This window comes from Silene latifolia, chromosome 4, assembly GCF_048544455.1.
Source record: "Silene latifolia isolate original U9 population chromosome 4, ASM4854445v1, whole genome shotgun sequence".
NCBI classification, from domain to species: Eukaryota; Viridiplantae; Streptophyta; class Magnoliopsida; order Caryophyllales; family Caryophyllaceae; genus Silene; species Silene latifolia.
The window spans coordinates 16214668-16239333 of NC_133529.1; the positions used below are offsets into that span (position 1 = coordinate 16214668).

A 24666-nucleotide genomic window follows, 5' to 3' on the forward strand; every position below is an offset into this window, starting at 1 on the left:
CCCCGAAGTTCACCACCAAAATTACAACACATATTACCTATTATTTGCATCATAACATTAAATAAAACCATATTATTTGTTATGGACATTACTCACTAACTATATACTCGTTAAATTAGAATTCATACACCAACCTCCGGAATATACAGTCACCGTCGACAACACATGTTAATATGGTATGCGCAAGTGTACAAGAAGTTATAACTCCGATAAATAGCTCGTAATAGGTCGTATGCAACATTAAAGTAACAAGAAACTATTACCGCTTCACTAATTGTGACAAATACGCTTATAAAACTTCAAACACGACTTCCAACATATGAAATTAACGGTTCAAAGGTGTTACTATGCAGTAATAACTACATTAAACATCAAACTTGCAATTATAAAGCAATTGAACATTTTTAATTTTTGAAAACCTCCTATAACAGTGCTACTCGATCGAGTATGTAGCGATACTCGATCGAGTGCCATGCTACTCGATCGAGTGTCTTGGCTACTCGATCGAGTAGCCTACATGTCAGAATGCTTTTTATCCCACCTTCCTGCAGCTACTCGATAGAGTACGGGGTACTCTGTCGAGTACCTACAGGCCAAGTTCCCCTATACAACCTGTCATAAGGTAACATTCATGCACATATTTGTCATATAAATCGAGTCGGGATGACTCCCCGACTTCTAACATCCTGCAACAAGTCAAAATATCAAATCCGGCCTTATGGCCAACAACACAAGTTCATAACTAAGGTTTTCATGAAAACAACTACCAAAGTCTAACCATACTACCAACGCCTACCACCAACGACTATAAACAAGGATAAATCAAGGAGTATCACTCCTGCTGCTACTGCTGCTGCTCAAACATCACCTCATCATCATCACCACCGCCAGAAGTACCTGCTCCCGATGACCCAATCCCCGCATCCACTCCTGCTCCTACTCCTGCTCCTACTCCTGCTCCTGGGCCCATGTACCATGGAGTCTCAAGCCACCGTAGGCAAAGGACTGAGGTGTCCCCCACGTCGACTGATCCACCCCGTAGGAATGGAAAACCCCTGTGTAGTCCCCAACTCCACTCCACCACACCGGATGCGGTCCCTCGGTCCTTATCCCCTGAGCGTACGCCATCTCGTGCATGTTCCGGAGGGTCAAGGTAGATGACACTCTCTCTGCCAAGTAGCTGGATCGCGTCTCGGGGTGTCGAGGTAAGGGTAGCACGGAAAAGGCTGCGGCTTTCTTTGTGGTGCCACCGGCCGTGGCCTAGTCTCTGAGGTCCTCTCCCTCACTCGACGGGGTCCTCTCCCCAACCTAGGTCTCTCCACCGCCACGACCGACGCATTCTCTCCCTTCTTCGGCTCTGGCATCACCTCGAGAATGGTGTCGTCGATGAGGTAGGTGAGATGGCGGGGTCTATCATCATCCTCCTCCTCATCATCATCATCCGAGTCCACCGTCACTCCGGCCCAAGGGCTCCGTGGGTGGGAGGTGCTCGGAGAGCTGGAATCTTCATCCAACTCACGCCCCACACCCTCCAAGCTAAGCTACCGTCAGCCAAAGTCCTCAACCATTTCAGGTCGAGATAGTAGTCACGATCCATAGTGGGCACAGGGGTAGCTAGAGGCACGTACTCCGAAGAAGCCTCGAAAGAGGTTAGCTTTTCAGCTAACCGAGTGGCGATGGCGCCACAACTCAAGTACCGGGAAGAGGCAGTGTCCATCAAGGCAAGGGCAAAGACAAACCATAGAAGGAGCATTAAAGACCACTTTCCGGTCCGCTCCGGTTGAGGTACGACAACAAAAGCAACACCTCATGATTGTTTAGCTTATCGATATCCGGTCGGTCATAAAGACGGTTCGAGAGAGAACGAAGAAAGATCCTCAATGTGACATCTTTGAACGTCATTAATCAAAGCATGTTACTCGAGGTAGAGTGGTTTCCGGTCGACAAGGCATTAGGCGGCATACACCGCACTCAGCAGGGATGTCGGTGATGGAGTCCTTGGGAGGCTTGGCCAACCCAAGGTGAGAAGCAAATTGGTCCATAGAAAGCAAGAAACTAGTGTTCATCAACCGAAACTCAACGGTCTGGCCAACGGGGTCATAGATAAAGGAGCTCATAAACTCCAAGGTGAGAAAAGGATAAGTGTGTTTCCTCAGCCTATACAACCCAAGAAGACCCAAAGTCTCAAATATGTGACGGACATCCGTCTCTATCTCCAACTCCTCCAACAAAGTAGTGTCTATACACCTCGTAGGTCTCATTTTGCGTTTTTGTAAGGCTACAAAACGCTCTCTCTGCTTGAAATCAACAAAACCAACTGAAGGGTACTGAATGGGCGGGTACCACAGGTCCACTCCCTTCCCCCATCTCAGGTGGATTACCCCTCCCCCGTTTACTTTGGCGGGTTCCTATGTTCAGTCTCGGCATCTGTTTCAGCATATGACTTAAGCAACTTGCACAAACACGTAAAGCATATACTTCATGGAACTTGAACTTAACTTATTCAGTTAGGTACACCAATTCACCAACAAATTTCAACATGTGAAGCACATAAGTCATGCCATTAACCTTGAATATTAAGCTATGTACACACATTCACCAACAGTTTCCAAAATTTGACATACAAGCTCAGTTTACTACTACTCATAGGCCATAGTTGTGAAAGAAATTATCATGGTGATTATATATGCTCAACAAATTCGAATATCCTAGCATGATTCTAAAGGTTATTCCAAACACACTTCTAATCACATGTGAGGCATTCTTACTAGTTCATGGAAAAGAATAACTTAGAACATATCATTATCACCCTTCAATATTATGAACATCAATTCACTTAGAATTTTCAGACGGTCTTTACAGCTGTGATAATTTTGGCATATTTTCATCAATTATCGTTTCTATTATCATATTGAAGTTCAATCTTCACTTAAACAGTCATATACCACACCAAATTCCAATTATAAATCACGAATTTCCACTTGAGACACTTTTAAGACGGATTTTTAAGGCAACTTTCTAAGGTAAAATCATCAAAATCTATCTTTCTACATGATATAAACCATACATAGAGCTCAATTCTACCATCTAACCATTGTAAAACAACCAAAAATCAATTTCAATTTTGGAAACCCTAGAAATTTCGGGTTCAATCTTTGCAATTTCTAGCCTAATTTACAGCAATTAATCACAAGCAAACATGGAAAGGAGGCATGTGCATCATATTTCAACTATTAAAAGCATTAATCTACACATGTGAATCGAAAATTTCAGATTGTCTCCTTACTCTAACACATCCAAATCAATAAACCATGTAAATTAGGAAGAAAAGCATACCTTGATTGAGTAGCAAAGTAAAGAAACGAAAATAAACAAAGAAATCAACCCCAAGAATCACCACTAACCAAAGAGTATGAGAGATTTGAGAGGAAACAAGCTTTAGGGCTCGAAATATAGAGGATGAATGGGGAGAAATAGAAAGAATAGGGGTTTTATGAAACCCGTAGGATTCACTGCACAGTAACCTACTCGATCGAGTGCCTAGGGTACTCGATCGAGTACCACCCTACTCGATCGAGTAGGAGCTAATTCGTCGAGTATCTGCAGGAATTTTTTCCACATCCCGACTTCATAGCTTCCTAACTAGATCGAGTGAGGTCTACTCGGTCTAGTAAACACTCGCACTCGGTCAAGTATAGTTAAGTACTCAGTCATAAATACTAAGTAACTTGAAAATTCCTGCAAAACAACATTGCGAGTCGATTCCAAACTAAGGTCGGAATTCGGCACGAATTATCACACTCCATCACGGATTACAACCATTACTCACGCAAAACGTAATTCTTCAACAAATAAGGTGTACGTCACATTACGCTATACAAGTTACCCAACTCGGTTTACCTGCTACCGAATCTTCTATAAATATAATCACGCCATCACATTACACTTAAACTTACTTTACTTGTTACTACTAAACTCGTGTTCACTTCAATTTGAAGCATATAATTAACATCAATTCTTTCTTTCCCTTATCACATAAATACATACTTTTCAAACAAATTATTCAATCATGTCTTACATTCTATCATAAGCAATTCATTTTGCACGAATCAAATATTACGCAGCGGAAAAATTTCAACCAACAAATAAGGCATAAACGCATTACTATGTGCTATGTCTCGAATTATAACTCAACTATACTATAACTATCATCATAGTAATTACGGTAGGTTTTATAAACTCGTATATGACTTCCGTCATCATTAACTTATAGCAAACACCTACATGTTCACTCTTCATGTCGCGACATTCAATTCCACATTTTCACGCATCTCTATTACAGAAACTTTCGTCACATATCTCATAACCATCGTATAAACTCACTAATCATTCCAAAAACTCCACTAATTTCACCAACGATTACTATACGCGGCCCAAATACCACTATCTCACCCCTATTAACTTCTAACAAAGACTTAACCGGAGATAGCTCCGGCACAATTAACATACATATTACACATAGACACACGGACTCCACATTCTCATACCATGTGACTGGCTTAAGTGTCATGGGGCCAAGATTTTGAAATGAGGGTGCCTACTCACCCAAAACCTAGCATCAGCTGGGGCTCCCATTATACATACACCAGGTTCATTTTATTAGACTCCCTACGTTCATTATGTTCATTTGTTACAGGTTCCAAAATCGTCGCTCTGATACCACTTTGTAACACCCCCATATTCAGAGGAGCCTTAACTAGGCCTTCCTTAGCATATAAGGGCGTTACCATCTCGGTTGCCCGAGGATAGTAATAATCAAACGTCGATAAATGAACTATTATATTGTATTACAAGCGGTTTAAACCAATAAACGATATGAAAGATACAACTCAAAGACTACTAGCTACGACTATCGAATCTCGTGAAGACTCATCCATGGCCGGACTCCAGCTATCAACAACATCAACACCTGCTAAGACCGACTGCTCACCATAAGGGATCACGGCAGACACATAACAAACAAACAACCACACAAGGTCAGTACTGAGACAAGATACGACAACGGCAACTACAATTATCAATACAAACAATGCTATCAGTCCCAAACACAATCACGATAACCCAACCAACTCTGTCACTGACTGTCCACTGGACCAGCCCTGCCAGTGGGGGACCGCAGCCCTTCCCACCAAATCCCCGCTCCTCATAATGAGCGATAACCCTGTCCATTAATGTGCACATCCCCTCCCGTGGCGGGTTCCACGGAGGGCGAAACTAGGGCGTGAAGTCACTCCCGCAAGTGACCCCACTCAGCCGAGACGCATCTCGAGAACCAGAGACAACAACCACAATCACAACCACAGTCGTCACAATACAATTACGATACTAAGCAATCACAATATAACCACAACGACCGACATACTAGACCATCTACAGAAACTGAGTAGGCGAACCTACCTTTAAGCAACTGCAACCAATCCATGCCAACATATGACATATCCAGCAATCAAGCAAAGCCTATAAGCACAACACCATCATTTATTACTACCAAGCAAACCCTAATTCCAAAGAACAAAGACACGGATGATGATTATGACATACCTATAGGGAGAAAACTCAGCAAAAGACCGCTACCCGACACAAGTGACGCTCTCCTAAGGCACAAGGATCTTCAAAAGGCTTCCATGGAGGTTTTGAGGTGAAGGGAAGGGAAAGAGGCGACTGAAGGATAGGAGGAAAGTAGTGGAAGTGATTTGCGGATTTAACAAAACGCGATATAAAACCCTCGCTGAAAACTCGGTACTCGATCGAGTACCCAACATACTCGATCTAGTGACCCCCTACTCGATCGAGTAACCTAGCTACTCGATCGAGTAGCCTCTACTCTATCGAGTACCACTCATGACACGCAACCCAAGATGGTTTTGGCACGCAATTCTAAGACTAATCCCGCTCCCAAGGTCAGTCAGCGCTGGTCAAAGGGTCTCTAAAAAGGGCGGGTATTACAGATCCTATGATTATAAATATGAGTCAATCCTTGGAGCTTAAATATCAATCTAAAATCTTTTGAGTCTCTTAAGTATTGTCTTAGATAACTCTTATAAGAGACTTTAAAAGTAACATTACATAATGTTAATTTTTCAAGTTTTAACATTTTTTTCATCTAGAGAGTCTGACCCTTAAAAACTACAAAGCGTCTCATTATAGACGGGGAATATCCATCTATAGCTATAAACGGGCCAAATATCCACCCACTTTAAGCAAAACGGGCCAATGTCACCGCCTTAACGCCAAATGTCACCAGTACCATTTCCATGTGATAAACTACCCGTTGTAGCTTAGGAAATGGCACTGGTGACATTTGACATTAAGGTGGTGACATTTGGCCCGTTTTGCTTAAAGTTGGTTGATATTTGGCCCGTCTATAGCTATAGACGGATATGCGCCGTCTATAATGAAAATTTGTGTAAAACTACTCCCTCTATTCAACTCCAAATGATACATTTCTATTTTCACATTTGGCAACGCACGTTTTGCATCGCAAATATCTTTAGATACACTCTTTTAAAAATTATAAGAATTTGATATTTTTAATATACTCCTAAAGATGAATAAAACAAGATCTCATATGAATATATTTTATCTTATATATTGGGAGGAAATGAGAAGATTCTTCTTACTTGTTAATAGTGTACAAAAGTAAGAAAAAAATGTTAATTTTATACGTAAGAAAAACTTTGGACTTTAGATAATATTAGTTTGTTAGCAATAAGATAAAATTGCACAAATGTTACCTATATACGTGCGAAAAATTTTAGACTCTAGATAAGATTAGTTTGTTAGTATTTGCTCATTATTAATCGGATTGAATGTTGAACGTACGAATATTAACATATAGTATTTGCTCATATTATTAAATATAACTACTATTAGATATAATGAGTAGCAATTGTCCGTATTTCGGGATTCGGGTTGAATATCGAGCTAGGTGTGGAAAACATGGTGTATTTCTTAGTATGTTATTTGTAACACATTGAAAAATAATGGAGGTGTTGTGAATATACTACGTATAAATAGTAGAATTGTCCCACATTGAAAGATTAGCATAAGGTAGGGTGATCTTATGATTATAAATAGAAGTCATCCTTGAAACTTGGGAATCAACCCAAAATCTTTTGAGTCACTTAACTATTGTGAAAGAGAGCTCCTAAGAGTTTCTATTATTAAGGGTTAAAATTAAAATTTAACAAACTATAATTTTGTTGTCACTAAATTGTATGTTTGCTCATAGTGGCCAAAAACATAGATGGCTTTATCTTTTACGCTTTTACGGTGGAATGACGTATCATTAATTCGAAGATTAATTGAACAGAAATATTTAAAATGACTAATTTAAAAGCATGACATGTGTAAGTAAATTGTCCATATTTGAAGGGTAGGTATATGGTTCAAACAAAATATATACTCTCTCCGTCTCAGTCAATAGTTTACATTTGCTTTATTCCCCCTCACAAATCACAGCAAATGTAAATTATTCATTAATTTCACACCTGTATTTATATTAATCATAAGGGCTATCAAAGTGCCCCGATTACCTTACACTTATGATGATTAGTACTAAGTAAATTTTGTTAAAATTCGAGATAACAAAGCTTTAGAGGCTACTTAATGCTTAGAATCAAGTACGTATCAAGAGATCATAAGGGATTAGGATATTTCATTTTTTTTAGAATTATGTGACACTCGGATTTGAATTTCGAAACACCTATTCGATAATGTTCTATAACTTAGTTTTAAAATAATCAAGGTAATTAACCTGTACGAAGTACGGGATTTCAAACTAGTTTACATGAAATTGAACCATTGATTTCCAAAGCACAATAAAACGGAGACGGATGAAATGTTTGTCTTCAATGTACATTTCACATGATCCATGACTAAAATATAAAATATTTTTTTTATCACGAATAAGCTATAAACCAAACATTTGTAAATATTTACTTCTTTTACATTATTTTTCATGATCATAGTAATATAGATAGAAGTTTTAATTTGAATTTTATTTCCATATATTTTAATACAAGTTAAATAGATACTATTAATTTAAGTTTTCCTCAAAATCTATAATTTTTATCGAAAATATATATGTAAAATAGAGAATCTCGCCGATGATGAATGGTGATGCTTTGTAAGCCAACTAAACAAGTAAAAAATATGTTTTCGTTTTTCACATTTAGATCCAAACATGTAATCTCCACTTTTTAATAGCCTCCTCACAATCAATAATCTGCAAATTGAGATAGTTAAAATTAAAATTAAAATTAAAATTAAATAAGTATCATCTTAATTACAAAACTAACTATACAACTTATTAAACGTTTAAAATTTTAATATCTTAAAAGATAGAAATATGGAGTACTTTTAAGAAGACTATGAACGTTTGAATCACATGCACATATACACCTTATTTTTCACTTTTTCGCAAGTGTGCTAATTACAATATTTAAGATGGTTTTGAAATAAATCAAAAGTAACAATATGAGAAATTGTGAAGCTTTATAATCCAAGTTATTGGATTTTTCATTTACCACATATAAGACCTTTTAGCTACTATCTTTATTACTAATGAGGAATTATATGGATAAATTTTACGATTTAAATTTTAAATAATGAGAGTAAATTCTTAATTTATTTTTGTAATTTAGTACATGATCTTATGGTTTCCACTAAAAAATATTATTAGTAACTTTATAACTCAAATTATTAGACTTTTTATTTACTACATATAAGACCTTTTAACTACTATCTCTAGGGTTAATGAAGAGTTAGATGGACAAATGGTACGATTTAAATGATGAGAGTAAATTGTTAATTAATTTTTATAATTTAAATCATGATCGGTATTATGATTTCCATAAAAAAATATTAGTAAATCTTATGAAGAATTTTAATAAATAAGTCTGATGTAGCCTTAATATTAACCAATATAAAAATGACACGTGAATTAAAATTAGATGTTTTAAGTAGCCTTTTAACTATATTGTATTTTTTTTTTTTACAAAAACAGAGTTATAAAAAAAATAATTTACTAAGATCCTCTAAATTCGAATTAAAAACTAAAAATATTTTGTTTTTATATCAAGTGAGACAATTACGTACCAAATAAGTTTTAATATCATTAGAACATGGTTCAAGGACGAATATCAAGTTTTTGTTCAACTAAATCCTTCTGTTGCCTACACATTTCCCATGTAGTTTTTTTTTCACACACTATGTTAATATTATGAGAAGACAAATGAAGCATCACCTACAAAAATAGAGAAAAGAAACAAACATACATTTAACGATAATTTAATTAATCTTGTAAGAGGATTTACATAAAGATTGTGACACCCCGCGATAAAGCGGAAAATATAACTAATAAATTAAAGCGAAAATTTATGATATTTTAAAAACTTTTTATTACTAGTTAAAGATTAACACGCGGGTGCCAAAAATGAAATGAAACAAAGACAACAATAGACAAACTTAGGTTATTACAACCCGAGTCAAGGAAGCGGGGAAAAGATATCCCACGAATAAACAATTAAAGGGTTTCTAAACTAGCAAACTAAGGTCCAAGGGTTTAGTTCTCGCTAGCCCACACGTCTTCCCCACGTAAGCATCTTCACAACCTGTCATTCATGCAAACATGAACGCCACAGTCAGTGGGGAGTAACTCAAGGTTCTCCCAGCCACAATATGTCGAAGCGAACATAACAAAGAACTAAAACAGGTAAGTCATGTAAGACACTTACAAAAGATATGAACATCAAGTTTATAATTAAACATGACAATTAAATGAGATGGACAAGATAGATCAACATTAGCATAATAAAGAATCAACTATTCATGTGAGACAATTAAATAATATAAAAGACAAGAATACGGTCATTTATACAAAAGCACGCATTTCAAGGAAATAGAACATAGATATGAGATTAGAATCCGAATCATGTGAAGCAGTCAAGTAAGGGATCAAATAGAAACTGTAGCCGTTACTTTTAAAACCTTTTAACAAACATTGCACGGGACGTGGCTACTAATGTCACATTCATACTTATGGCTTGCATCTCACCATAAGGACGGATGGGAACATCAATCCCGGCGATCACATCGCAACTAGAAGGCTTGCATCTCACCTCTAGTATCCGATAGGACCAAGACTAACAACACGAGGCACAAAAGATAGATACCAATATCTATAACCAAGCAAGACCTTTACTACTCATATAAGACATCCAACTCTCGGCAGGACGGCCAACAAGAGAGGTGTCGAAAGGGTATAGTAACCAACTGTCGGCAGTACGGCCAACGAGAGCGGCGTAAATAAAATAAGATATCCAACTCTCGGCAGTGCGGCCAACGAGAGAGGTATCAAAAGAGTAACGTAACCAACTCTCGGCAGTACGGCCAACGAGAGCGGCGTAAATAAAATAAGATATACAACTCTCGGCAGTGCGGCCAACGAGAGAGGTATCAAAAGAGTATCGTAACCAACTCTCGGCAGTACGGCCAACGAGAGCGGCGTAAATAAAATAAGATATCCAACTCTCGGCAGTGCGGCCAACGAGAGAGGTATCAAAAGAGTATCGTAACCAACTCTCGGCAGTACGGCCAACGAGAGAGGTATCAAAAGAGTATCGTAACCAACTCTCGACAGTACGGCCAACGAGAGCGGCGTAAATAAAATAAGATATCCAACTCTCGGCAGTGCGGCCAACGAGAGAGGTATCAAAAGAGTATCGTAACCAACTCTCGGCAGTACGGCCAACGAGAGAGGTATCAAAAGAGTATCGTAACCAACTCTCGGCAGTACGGCCAACGAGAGCGGCGTACCTAAGTCCAATGAATAGAACAAACTTAGCCCAACAAGCAAGCTATACAAGTCCAATCAGATTAACAAGACAAACCCACTCAAATTAACATGCCGGTTAAATAAAATATGATAAGCGATAATGAATAATTTACGTTATATGAAATATACGGGATAAAATGTGACCAAGTCCAAGTGACTAATTTATGACTCCAATAAACAAACTATAAGGAGTCCAATAATTAAATCACATTAAGCCCAACAACAAGGTCAAATGAGCCCAACAAATAACACATGTGAGAGAGCGATATTTAACGAATTACGTTATATAAAACATGAGACGGGTTTTAAATAAACCAAACACAAATTTAAATGCCAAATATAAAGCATGATTCAAAAGACTGATGACACAATATTAAAAATGCAACTTAAAAGAAAATGGAGTTGAACCAATAATAGAAACTGCATAAAAGAGTAATGACCCAACATTAATAAGCGCGACTTAAAAGACAACACATACAAAATTACAAACACAAATAACATGAACCAATCAACTGAACCTTTTGCGCCATAAGAGTGTATCGTGATACCACAATGAAGTGCAGGAAATATTTGGCATTTGCTATTTGCTATTAATGACACAAAGAATGAAAATGGACTTCTTATTACACCAAGAATATTAAAGAATGATGAAAGCAAACAGAAATTCACACCCAAATGCTCTGAAATCTGAATACATAACTCCAAATACACATAAACAAGCAGAACTGAGATCTAACAGGGTATTCTATGTCAAAACAGTCCTATTTCAGCTCAATTTTCAGACGGAAATTAAGACGGAAATGAGACGGAAACAAGGCGCAACTAAAGTATGAATAATAACTTTTAAATTCAATCCTAGCAATACTCGAAAAGGTCAAGTAGAACAGATTGTTTCTGAGACGGAATCTCAATCCCAGCCGCACCCTTCACATCCAAATCCCATGGAAATTACTACAAACCAGCAAGTGAAAGGCTAATAAGCTCATACTTCAGTCACACACATAAGAGGAACTTAAAGAGCCAAACTTTACAACAAATAAGGTATGAAACCGAGTAAAAAGGGTGAGATTTCGACACTTTGTCGAGTAACCTATCACCGTTACCTTATAACTTCCTCAACGAGCACGATTTCCGACTCAAACTGCTCCGGGTCTTCAAATCCTTCATCAGAGAGCAAGAAAAAGAAAGGATTGAGGCAAAAATCGAAACTTTTATAAGACGGCGAACAACAAAACCGTCACAAAAGTGAGACTTTATTACCTTGAAAGATGAAGGAGGAAGTAAGGAGGAGAATGGTACAAAAATTAGAGGAAAATATTGAGAAACGAAGTCGGGATCTGAGGTTTACTCTCGGTGGAAATGGCGTATGAACACTCTGCTTAAATTTGTTGTGGTTTTGTTTTACTGGCAGCTCTCTCTCGAGAAAGGAAGACAGAGAAATGAATGGGGGTGGGGACGGGTAGAGTATAATAATCTTTTTATCCGCTTTTTCAGACGAGGAGTATTCTTTGAATTCCAATCATTAAATAAAAGACAAATCTCAAATTCCAATCAGACATTTAAGCCGAGGTCATAGGCAGAAGTCATTTAGATAGACTACAGGCTCGAATATTACGTCTCACCTATAAAGCCTTTCCTAAGCGGGGGACTTTCAACCAAGCCATCAGTAACCGCGTTCTGTGCTTGCATCGAATTCAACCACATATTTTATGAATACTGTTATTCCAGAATGGGTCTCAGGATCTAGTTTCTGAGTCCCGGTTGATATCGGTTTGGTTGATGGACATGGTGGCTCTCTTCGTCCTGTGGATTTACTGCTTTATTCTTGGGACAGGGGGCGTGATGTGTGCGTTGACTTGACATGTTCTTTCTCCTTCGACTCGATCGAGATGACGGATTTTGTGCCCTGGCCGGGTTGTCGCCGATCTTTGCTCGGCGAAAGTGTGCTAAGTATGGGGTTTTGTGCGCGGTAGCGGGTTATGGTTTCCTTCCTTTCTCTTTCTCTTCACTTGGGGAGCTGGGTTCGGATGTTGTTGCCTTGCTCAAGCGGATCCAGAAATTCTCGGTATCTCAGGATGCGGGGGCTCGGGTGGCCGCTTACATTTTTACTAGACTTAGCTTTGCTATTGCTAAGGGTGTGGGAGCCCAGATTGTCTCTCGGCTCCCCACCAATTTCATGTAAACTTTTATTTTTCTTTTAATGAAAGCTGCGCGCATCCTTCTATAAAAAAAAATAAAAATAAAAATAAAAATAAAAATAATAATAATTATTATAATAATAAAAGGGTTATGTAACTGTAGAGTGCAAGAAGGAGGTATGAGTGTTGTCAACCTTTAATTGGTCGAGATTAAAAATAGTTTCACATATGAAAATGTGACGGTCTATTACTAGACGGAAATTCGCCTTAAACCTACTATAATTTAAGACGGGGCTTTATTATTATCGCTATTAATATTATCCGACAAAAATATTTATTTTATATAAACAAGCTTGTGAAAATGTAACTTTTATAAAATTTATGTTCAAAAGGAGATTAATTAAATTAAATAATTTAAAAATGAGAAATAAAGTAATCGAACAGTTAAATAAATTATAATTGTCAAAATGAAAAATTCGCGGGTGTTACAAAGATAGTATAAAATAAATCTACCACAAAGCGATATTAGTGGATAAATTACAAAAAACTGTGCATTTTACAATAAGCTTATATAAATTACACAAACAAAACTCGTAGAACATACCTTATGTATAACGTAATTAACTGCACAATCCAACTTTGCAATAATAAGAAAATTGTACCATTCCATCTGCAAAAATAAATCAAGGTGAGAAATACAAATTGACATCAATAAAAGTTATTTAAACAATACCAAATAAAACACAAATCTTATGTATGATATAACTTTATTTTTTTCACGAATGCAAATGATTAATAAAAATTATATGCAATGGAAAGTTTCAATAATATATGAATATGCCAAAAGGTTACAAAAAGAGGGTAAAAAATAAAAGTGCTTATTTTAAAGACTTTACTTATATTAACTTAGCATCAAATAAGGAGTTAAATTTTAGGGGGAGAAAGGAATCATCAAAAAGGAAAAGGAAGAGCTAAAGAGAAAATGAAGAGTTAGAGATGAATAAGGGGCAATCATTTTACCATACACCTGGGTGTATGGTACATCATACTCCTATACTTTAATTTAGTTTTTTAAAACCCTTAAAACTTAAATTTCATAAATTAGAAAAATTAGAAAAATATAAAAATTATACCATTATTCGTGATTTTGATTCCTCTATAATTTGAGATCACATTTGAAATATTTTGGTGTTTATTTAAATTTTACTCGCATATTCACATCATATAATTGACATGTTCATAACAATAGAATATTCACATTACATAGTTGACATATTCATATAAATCAAACTTCTTATTCTCAAATTAAAACTCACATACTCACCCAATTAATAAACATATTCACACAATATGATAAACATATTCACAAATAAATATCATAAATATTAATCTAACATAACTTAACATATATTCACAAAGTATAACTACATATTCATAAAATATAATTACGTATTCATCGCATATAGATTACATATACGCAAAACATAAACCTCATATTCACAATATATAACATGTGAATATATCACTTATTTATATTTTGTGAATGTCGATATCTTGATTTGCGGACTCGTTCAAATAAACAGAATAATAATCATGAATGTTTTGCTCCATAGACAGTAGCAAAGCGAATAATGAAAAATAATTTGGCCAAAAAACATGAAATTTATGTAATTGAGTAGTAATAGATCAATGATAGAGTTTTTGTAGAATAACATAAGTATTAGATGAGCAGTGTAACTGAATTGTAACATAGTGGATTAGTGGGTGGTTGTTTTTATAATTTTTTTATTTTTTATTTTTTTTCTCAATAACTCCCTGGGAGTATCATACTTCCTACTCCTGGGAGCATGATATAATTTACCAATAAGGGGTCATAAACGTGATAATCTTATATATATATATATATATATATATATATATATATATATATATATATAAAACTGGGTTGGGAAGCTATGGATGTGACACATGGCATATTCAGCCTTAAATACACCCATTAATGACATCTTAGTTATTAATTACAAGCATTAATGTAGCATCAATATCAACAATAATTTAATAAAATTATTTATGAGATTAAATTAAATAAATAATATAGTTAATTTTAAAAATATTTTGAGGAAACTTAAGAAACTAAAATTTTAAAATTTATCGCGAAAAATCCTACCGTATGAATATAATTTCATTAGAGTTATTAAAATATAAATTCAATGAATGTGTACTCCCCAAAGATGAAATGTACTACATTTTTTTAATTTAAATGCATGTATGTAGTATAATACAAACAAATTTACGTAAGAGTTGGGTATGTATATACATTATTTTTATTTATTTTTCGCATGTATCTAAAAATTATATTCATACAAAATTTAAATTGTCAAAATACAATTTAAATATTTTTATACCGTGGAGTTATGATAACAAAATTTTAAAAGCTTATCATGCAAATTGAGGGTTTTATAAGATAATTTAAGCATTGAATTCCACATAGTTCTTTTGTATGCAATTTCTTTTGTTTAATTGAAAAGAAACGAGAAATATCATGATTTCAAGTGGGTATACACACTATGGTCAATTTCTTTTGTTTAATTGAAATTGAAAAGACGAGATTATCATGATTTCAAGTGGGTATACACATTGTGGTAAAGAATAGGTATGCACATTGTGGCAAGAAGTGCATATGAATAATCACAATTTAATTGATTATTAAGGACATTTTTGTTATAAGAGATGTGAGAAAATAGGAATCATAATTCCTCTTTTTAGTTATTCTCAAATAAATGTTGTATACACGGTACCATTTATAAACCATTGTCTATTACTTACTTTATATATTTTATTTAAAAATACTTTGAAGTAAATCAGTAAAAAAAAAATTGAAAAAGGTTAATCATTTTATATTTAAGTAAAATATTAAATGTTATATATCAATTATATAATTTTTCCTTCAATTATAATAATAAAATATAAAAACAGACCGTGCGAAGCACGGGATACTACCTAGTAAGTATTATATCTTAGTTCTATGAATGAATATTATTAATTAGTCACATATTATCAAATGAAAGTTTCTTAGTGATTCTACGATGTCGCATGTCTTATACATATGCTCAATGTAGCCTTTTTATATTATTGTATAGATATGACATGTAGATTATGATAGGTAATTTAGCATGCCTTTAAGTTAGATATATAGATTTGTATTTAGATTATAGAGTTATTGATTTTACATACATAAATATGGAGCAAGGAGAAATGTGATGTAAAAGGTTTCCATGAAAGTGGTTTATAAATTATCTTATGAAATTAAAATAAGACATATAGTTGATGGTTGATAGTTTGGCTTACTTTTTAATTATATTTATAGATTATTATTATTATTAAATCCACTTTGCATGAGAGTGATTTAAAAATTATCCTATGAAATTAAAATTATTTAAATTTAGTTTTTTACCATTAATTATGAGAGTAACTTTTAAATGTGGAATTGATAATTTTTTTTCATGTATACTACTATGCTAGTATTTCCATGTGGACTATATTTTGCCACGTTACAATTAATTATTGCCATGTCACATTTGTCTATGTGACGTTTAATGTCTAGCCTTTTAATAATATTTATAGATGATATAAAATGTGTTTAACTTTAGAGAGTTATAATATTAATTTTGTATTTGCTTGGTTCTCTTATTTCTCTATGAGGAGATATTTATACAAACTCGGTGAGCCAGTGAAAAGTCACCACTAATACACTTACTTATGCAAATTCATTATATCATAATTTCACTAATAAACTTAATTATGATAATTCATTGTGTCATAATTTATACATACCAACTCATAGTCTCTTACTATTCCTAATAAAATGCAAAGAAAAATAACATAAATGTGGCACTTAAAATTGTTTAACATGACACATGTCAAATAATAAACTACTCATCTTACTTTTTTATTATATTGTATAGATACTAATAGTTAAGTCAATTATCATTCTAAATTTGGAAAAACATTTAATTTGGAATAAATATTAAAGGATAATTAAACAATAAAAGTGGAATGGAGAAGATCTCATTTAAATTCACCATGAACTCAAAATTATAAATATAATTATTTTAGTTTTACTTACTAAATATATTGCTAAACAATGCAATTTTTTTTTTTTTTTACAAAACTTTATCCTTTACGAGAAATAATTTCATGAACTAAATTACTAGCCTTTTAAAATTTTATTATTAGTATTTAATTTACTTAAGTATTTACAGAATTTGTTTGTAAATTACTTAAATTAAATAAATATTTCTTTTTCATATATTTTATATTTTCCAAAACCTTATCCTTTACGTGAAATAATTTCATGAACATACACGGTATTACTGCCCTTTTAAAATTCTATTATTAGTGTTTAATTTCACTTAAGTATTTACATAATTTGTTTGTAAATTACTTAAATTAAATAAATATTTTCTTTTCCATATATTTTATATTTTCCTAAGAAAATATTTATATGATCTTTAATACTCATTTGTCTATTAATTAGTTCTGTAAAATATCTTTTATATACTACAAAGTTATAGTAACAACAATAGTAAATTAGTGCCTTTCAAAAAAAAAGTAGTGAATTAGTGACAATACAAATTTTTTTGTTTTCAACTTCATTTATTCTTCTTCGTTCTTAATTTCTTATGGATTCAGTTTTTTTTTATTTCGAATACATATAATACTACCTCATATGAAATATCTTGAAATTATTACTTATAGTTAATGTGTATTTTTTTATTGTAGTTTTTTTTTGAGTTAATTAAGTTTAAAGCTAATGAAATATGGATGGATTTTTAAAGGAAATAAGTGAATTAAATTAATGCAATATAATAATAAATTGATAATCTATGTCATATTAGTTTGCCAAGTCACATTGTTATTGTGTACGTGGCTTTTTTTCATCACATGCGGCATTGTCTGCGTGGCATTTTTAGGCTAGCCTTTTAATAATTTTTATAGATAGTATGTGTAAATGTGTCACTACTATCTTCTTTCAAACCGAAACTCGTTACCATAACGTCAAAACATAAAAAAATTGACGATGGTTATCTACATAATACACTTATAGGCGACAATTTAATTCATAAATAACGCTATGGGCTCATGTTTAATGGTCTCATCGGATCTCTAAAGTGTCAGAGAGGGCCCTATTGAGGCCTTTAGGGCCCATTTTATAGTTTGTACCGGGCTCAATAAACTCCTAACTTGCCATATCTATGTGAGGCCTAAAAAAAAGAAAAAGGAAAAGGAACTTAAAACTCTCACCTTACACAAGTCTCTCTTCCCAGCAAGCACTTTCCCACCTGGACCTATCCACAACCGCACTCTCTCACGCTCTTCAAGCATTTTAATCCAGGTAGTTATAATTGTTACTTTTCATGTGCATGATGATTAACTCAATTATATATACATTTTCCCATAACCTTTCTATATACATTATTTGTGCCGCTAATTAACATGAAGCTGATACATTGCCTAGTGGGTACTCGGTCCGTGTGACTCACTGAAGTTGACGATAACACATAACCCGATGATCAAAGACCAAAACCATTATCTATATGTATATTGTCTGATGAGTGCATATTTGGTATCACTTTCCCCTTCTTCCCTATGCATTTTACCCCGAATCTAGACGGTTTCGACCTCTTTAGCTTGCATTTTGTAACTTTAGTCCCATACTATGAGTTTTATGTCTTTTCATGCAGGTTTTGAATCCGAGGGGACTAAAGAAGCTAGCTAAGAACATCACGAGGCAAGTATAGGGAAGAAGCTTGAAGGAAGGCGAAAAAGGACTCTCAGCCGGCTGACCGGCGTCAACCGGCTGAGAGACCCTCCAAGGGGCCGGTCCAGAGATGGCGGCCAGTCAGCCGGCTCAGCATACCTGGCATTTTAATTGGAGCTGAAATTTCCAGGAGGTTCCCAGCCGGTCCAGGACCGGCGGCCGGCCGGCCGGCCGAGACTCCTCTTCTCCGCATTTCTATTTCCTTGTAATTTTTGGCCCAAATGATTGTAAACTATAAATACCCCTCCCCTAATTCATTTTGACACACAACCCTAGATCTACATTATTTCCTTTCTCCAAGTTTGAAACTTTGTTATTTACATTGCTAATCTTTCCTTAATTAGACTAAATCCTTCAATAATTAGTATATAATTAGTTTTAGTAATTGGGTTGTAACAAGATTGAAGATTTCTCCATTCTTATTTTCAATCCAAGTTTCCTTCTTGCTATTGAATTGGTACAATTTTCTCCCTTAATTTCATTTGTTTACATTTATTTTCCTTTAAGTTTTGTTCAATTGTTTATACTTGAATTCTTCTCTTTTGTTGTTTGATTGTTATTTTTCTCTCTTTTGTTCATCTTTTCCTTGTTCACCATTGTTGTTCTCTTCCAAAGATTGAGTCTTTGGGGTATTGTGTTAAAGTGTGTGTCTTTTTGCTTTAATCTTTCCTCATCTTAGTTTAATTAGTCTTTCCTAATAGATTTGTTGAATGATTGCATGTTTAAGAGTAGAAATCAATTAATCCCCATGCTTATTGTCAAAGTTACCCCCTTTATTAGTTGTCTTGCTAAAACAACTATGATTAGTGAATCGTGCCCTAGGCCTTTTATACCTTGAGTAAATCCTTGTTCCAATTAGCTTCTTCTTTTAATTTAGTTGTTGCTAAATTAGTTTCTTTTGCATGTCATTTAGTATAGCTCACTTAGTCAATTTATCAATCAAACCTATTTTCCTCGACCTAGCTAAACTTAAGAATAATAACAATTGGTAATCTCCCATACTCCTTGTGATTTGACCATCAAGTAGTGCAACTACACACGTTCACTTGCGAGGTTAAGCTTGAACCGTCAAGTTTTTGGCGCCGTTGCCGGGGAGTACGGCTAGATATTAATCGTTTTTGTTCTAGTTTAGACTAAGTCCCTTTGTTACTAATCCTTTCTTTAAAGTGTTTAGGTCTTTTGCATGATTAGGCGGCAAAGAAGAGGTCAACCAACATATCCTATTGATCTTGAAATTGAGGCTACGGCAAGAAGACTAAATTCTCTAAGAATAAGAGGTTTACTAGACACACCATCGGTAGAAGAAAGTGATCAACAAGAAACCTTTGAAGTGTTTGAGAATCCATTTGGAGAAGTAGAAGAATCTAACATCATGGGTGATCCGGTTCCGATAAGAGAGACTATGACTCCTAAGCACATAGTAAACCCAAGCATCCAAAGGCCAAGAATTCAAGCTAATAACTTTGAGATCAAAAATGCCTTGCTCAACCTTGTCCAAGGCAACCAATTTGGAGGAGATCCCTTAGAAAACCCTAATGACCATCTCAATGAGTTCCTTGAGAATTGCGACATGTACAGGATGAATGGGGTCTCCGATGATGCGGTACGCCTTAGGTTGTTCCCCCGTTCACTTAGGGGTTCGACCAAGGATTGGTTAAAGAATTGTGATGCGGATTCCTTCAAGATATGGGATGAGTTAGCTTCGACATTTTTGAACAAGTACTTCCTCCCCTCAAGAACGGCAAAAGTTAAGAACGAACTTTAAAGCTTTACTCAAGAAGAGGATGAGACCTTATATGAGGCATGGGAGAGGTATAAGAGACTCCAACGGTTATGCCCCCACCACGGCATATCCGAGGCCGAGCTAGTAAACAATTTTTACAAGGGGTTAGTCCAAGACCTTTGGCTTTCATTAGATGCGGGGTCGGGAAAAGGTGCCTTAGACATTTTGGGGCATAAAGCGGCAAAGGAGCTAATCGAGGAGATGGCATCATGGATTATGGAATGGGGAAGTGATAGGCAAGTGAGAAAGAGCAAGAACAAGGATCTTAGTGCGGTGTTGAATGTGGAGGTTAAGGTAATTCTAGATGAACTTACCCAACAAGTGGCTTTGTTAAATTCCAAACCTTCAAGCTCCGACATGAGGCAAGTCTTATCTTGTGAATTGTGTGGGGAACAAGGGCATACTCCAATTGGGTGTCCCTTGATTGCACCCATCCAAGAGGAGTGCTATGAGCAAGTGAATGGAGTTTTTGGGAATCCACAAGTGCAAGGCAAGGGTTCAACAACAAAAACAACCAATTTGTCAATGGAAAAAGAACTCATCCTCTCTTGTCTTATGCCTCACAAAACATCCAAAACCCAACTACTTCCTCACCATAACAACAAAGGTTCAATCAAAACCCACAATTCCAAAGACAAATTACACCCGGTTTTCAAGGAAAACAATTTATCACTCAAAACCAACAATCATTTGGGGGTTTCAAGGGACAAAATTTCAACCAACCTCAAAATCAAAATTTCCAACCTCAAAACCAAAACTTCAACAACCAAAACTTCCAAGCCCCTCAAAAACCTTCTTGGGAGCAAGCCTTTGAGCAATTGGTGATTGCTAACCAAAACTCCGACTCAAAGCTTGACAACCACATTGCCTCACAAAGCCGGGTTAATGATGAAATAAGAGCATCCCAAAAAGCAACGGAAACCCATGTAGCTCAAATTTCACAACAATTGAGTCAATTGGCTCAAAATTCGGGGAGGTTTTCGGGTAACACGGTTAACCCAAGGGAGATGAATGAGGTATTCTTGAGAAGTGGGAGGCAATTGGAGGAGGTTGAGAAATCTCCAAAGTGGAAGAGGAAAAGGGTATCTAGTGAAGCAATGAAAGAGCAACCAGTTGAAGTTGTAGTAGAAGGTGAAGTTGAGGTGGAGAATTCAATAGAAGTGGAGATGGTTGACCCACCAAAGGAAGATGAACCGATTCCAACAAAAGCCAAAGAACCTACTCCACCTATAAGGGAGTATGTTGCACCAATTCCCTTTCCACAAAGGCTTACAAAGCTAAGACTTGAGAAGAAATATGAGAAGTTCATTGAAATTTTGAAAAGCATGAATGTTACCATACCATTTCTTGACATGGTAACCGAAATCTCTAGTTATGGGAAGTTTCTAAAGGAACTTATCACTGTGAAAAGGAAGAGTGAAGGAGTCCAATCCATTAACCTCTCTAGGGAATGTAGTGCAATCCTGACTAACAAACTTCCTAGCAAACTTAAAGACCCGAGAAGCTTTTCTATTCCTTGTTCTATCCAAGGGGTGAAGATAAAGAGAGCTTTGTGTGACTTGGGGGTAAGTGTTAGCTTAATGCCTCTTTCCTTATTTAAGAAGCTACAATTTGAAGATATGAAGCCTTCAAGGATCTCCCTACAACTAGCCGACCGTTCGGTTAAGTATCCCTTGGGTGTAATTGAAGATGTTCCTTTGAAGGTTGGAAAACTCGTGATTCCATGCGACTTCTTTGTCATGGACATGCCCGAAGATAACAATGTGCCTATTATTTTAGGGCGACCATGTCTAGCCACCGGTGGAGCAATGATTGATGTGAAGAGTGGCAAGATATATTTGCAAGTGGGTGAAGACAAAGTGGAATTGGAGCTCACCAAGTCTATGGAAGCTCCATCTATGGGTGACACTTGTTGTATTGTGGAGATTCTAGAGAATCCCGTGGAGGAGCATACTCCAAAAGCTTCCTCTATGGATCCTTTGGAAACTTGTCTTGTCAATGGGTATGAAGTTGATGATAAAGATGTTGAAACTCTTGCATATGTGTGGATGTTGGACAAAGCTCCAATTCATGAGAAATCTCCCAAGTTTGAAATGTTGGAAGTTGGTAAGAAGGAGGAGAGTTCCACGCCTCCTCCTACGGTTGAACTTAATTAAACCCCTTCCCCTTTCCTTAAGATATGAGTACTTGGGTGATAACTCGACTTTTTCCGTCATCATCAATAGTGAACTTGATGACACCCAAACCTAAAAACTACTTTCTTTGCTAAAAAGGTTTAAATGTGTCCTTGGGTACTCAATTGGTGACCTCAAAGGGATTAGTCTCTCTTTGTGCACTCATAGAATTTTGCTTGAAAATGAGGATGCTTCCTCCATTGAGGCACAAAGAAGGCTTAATCTCATAATGAAAGAAGTTGTGAGAAAAGAGGTTCTCAAACTATTTGATGCCGGTATTATCTATCCTATTTCGGATAGTAGGTGTGTAAGCCCGGTTCATGTAGTTCCAAAAAAGGGAGGAATGACGGTAGTGAGAAATGATAAAAATAAATTTATTCCCACTAGAACGGTAACCTGGTGGAGGATGTGTGTGGACTATAGAAAATTGAACAAATCCACCCGGAAGGATCACTTTCCTTTACCATTCATGGACCAAATGTTGGAGAGATTGGCTCAACATAACTACTTTTGATTCTTGGATGGTTACTCGGGATTCTTCCAAATCCCTATCCATCCAAGTGATCAAGAGAAGACTACCTTCACATGTCCATTTGGCACCTATGCCTATAGGAGGATTCCATTTGGCATATGTAATGCACCATCTACTTTTCAAAGGGCTATGATGTTCATTTTCTCCGATTTTGTTGAACAAGAAATGGAGGTTTTTATGGATGATTTTTCGGTTGTTGGAAAATGTTTTAAAAGTTGTTTGGCAAATTTGGAGAAAATTTTGAACAAGTGTCAAGAATGTCATCTAGTGCTTAATTGGGAAAAGTGTCATTTCATGGTACAAGAAGGTGTTGTGTTGCGGCACATGGTGCCCAATCGTCGAATTGAAGTTGACAAGGCTAAGGTTGAGGTCATTGCTAGTCTCCCACACCCCACCAATGGCAAGGAGGTAAGAAGTTTCCTTGGTCATGCGGGCTTTTATCGCCGCTTCATCAAGGACTTCTCCAAAATTGCGAGACTTTTGACCGAATTATTAGCCAAGGATACCCCCTTTGTGTTTTCTAACCGATGTCTTGATGCTTTTGATAGGTTAAAGGAAACTTTGACAAGTGCTCCAATCATACAACCTCCGGATTGGAACTTGCCATTTGAGCTAATGTGCGATGTAAGTGATCAAACCTTGGGCGCGGTCTTAGGCAAAAGGAAGGATGGGAAATTACATGCAATTCATTATGCTAGCAAAACTCTTGATGAAGCTCAAACCAACTACTCCACAACGGAGAAGGAACTCTTAGCGGTGGTTTTTGCTATGAAGAAGTTCCGGGCTTATTTGGTAGGAGCTAAAGTGATAGTGCACACCGATCATACCGCTTTGAAACACCTACTCATCAAAAAGGAGTCCAAGCCTCGGTTGATTCGTTGGATACTACTACTACAAGAGTTTGATATGGAGATAAGAGACAAAAAGAGAGTTGAGAATGTGGTAGCCGACCATTTGTCCCGGTTGATTAACTATAATGTTGAGGATGGACTTCCCATCAATGATTATTTGCCCGATGACCATTTGTTGTCCTTAAGCTTGAGAGAAGCACCATGGTATGCCGACTATGTCAACTATTTGGCATGCGGGGTGATTCCTTATGGCTATGACTCGCACAAAAAGAAGAAATTTTTCCATGACATAAGGCAATACTATTGGGAGGATCCTTGTCTATATAAGACATGTGCCGATGGGGTCATTAGAAGATGTGTTTTGGAAGAAGAATGTAAATCTATTATCTCTCATTGTCATGATCTCCCTTGTGGAGGACATACAAGTGTGACGAAGACTGGAGCTAAGATATTGCAATGCGGATTCTATT

The 24666-nt window shown here is 35.9% G+C and overlaps 1 protein-coding gene, 1 long non-coding RNA gene and 1 other non-coding gene across 4 annotated transcripts in view; all 3 read right to left on the reverse strand.

Annotated features, from left to right (window-relative positions):
* The window catches only part of LOC141653110 (factor of DNA methylation 1-like), a 275319-nt gene that overhangs the window by 241748 nt on the left and 8905 nt on the right, over positions 1 to 24666 (reverse strand). The window lies entirely within an intron of this gene.
* Positions 9336 to 12457, reverse strand: LOC141652109 (uncharacterized). Its single transcript, XR_012546975.1, has 3 exons — positions 12158 to 12457; positions 12001 to 12058; positions 9336 to 9674 (listed from the first exon to the last, which is right to left on the reverse strand). It is a non-coding gene; the product is annotated as an uncharacterized LOC141652109 (long non-coding RNA).
* On the reverse strand, positions 20601 to 20707 carry LOC141654508 (small nucleolar RNA R71). The gene has a single exon (XR_012548066.1). It is a non-coding gene; the product is annotated as a small nucleolar RNA R71 (small nucleolar RNA).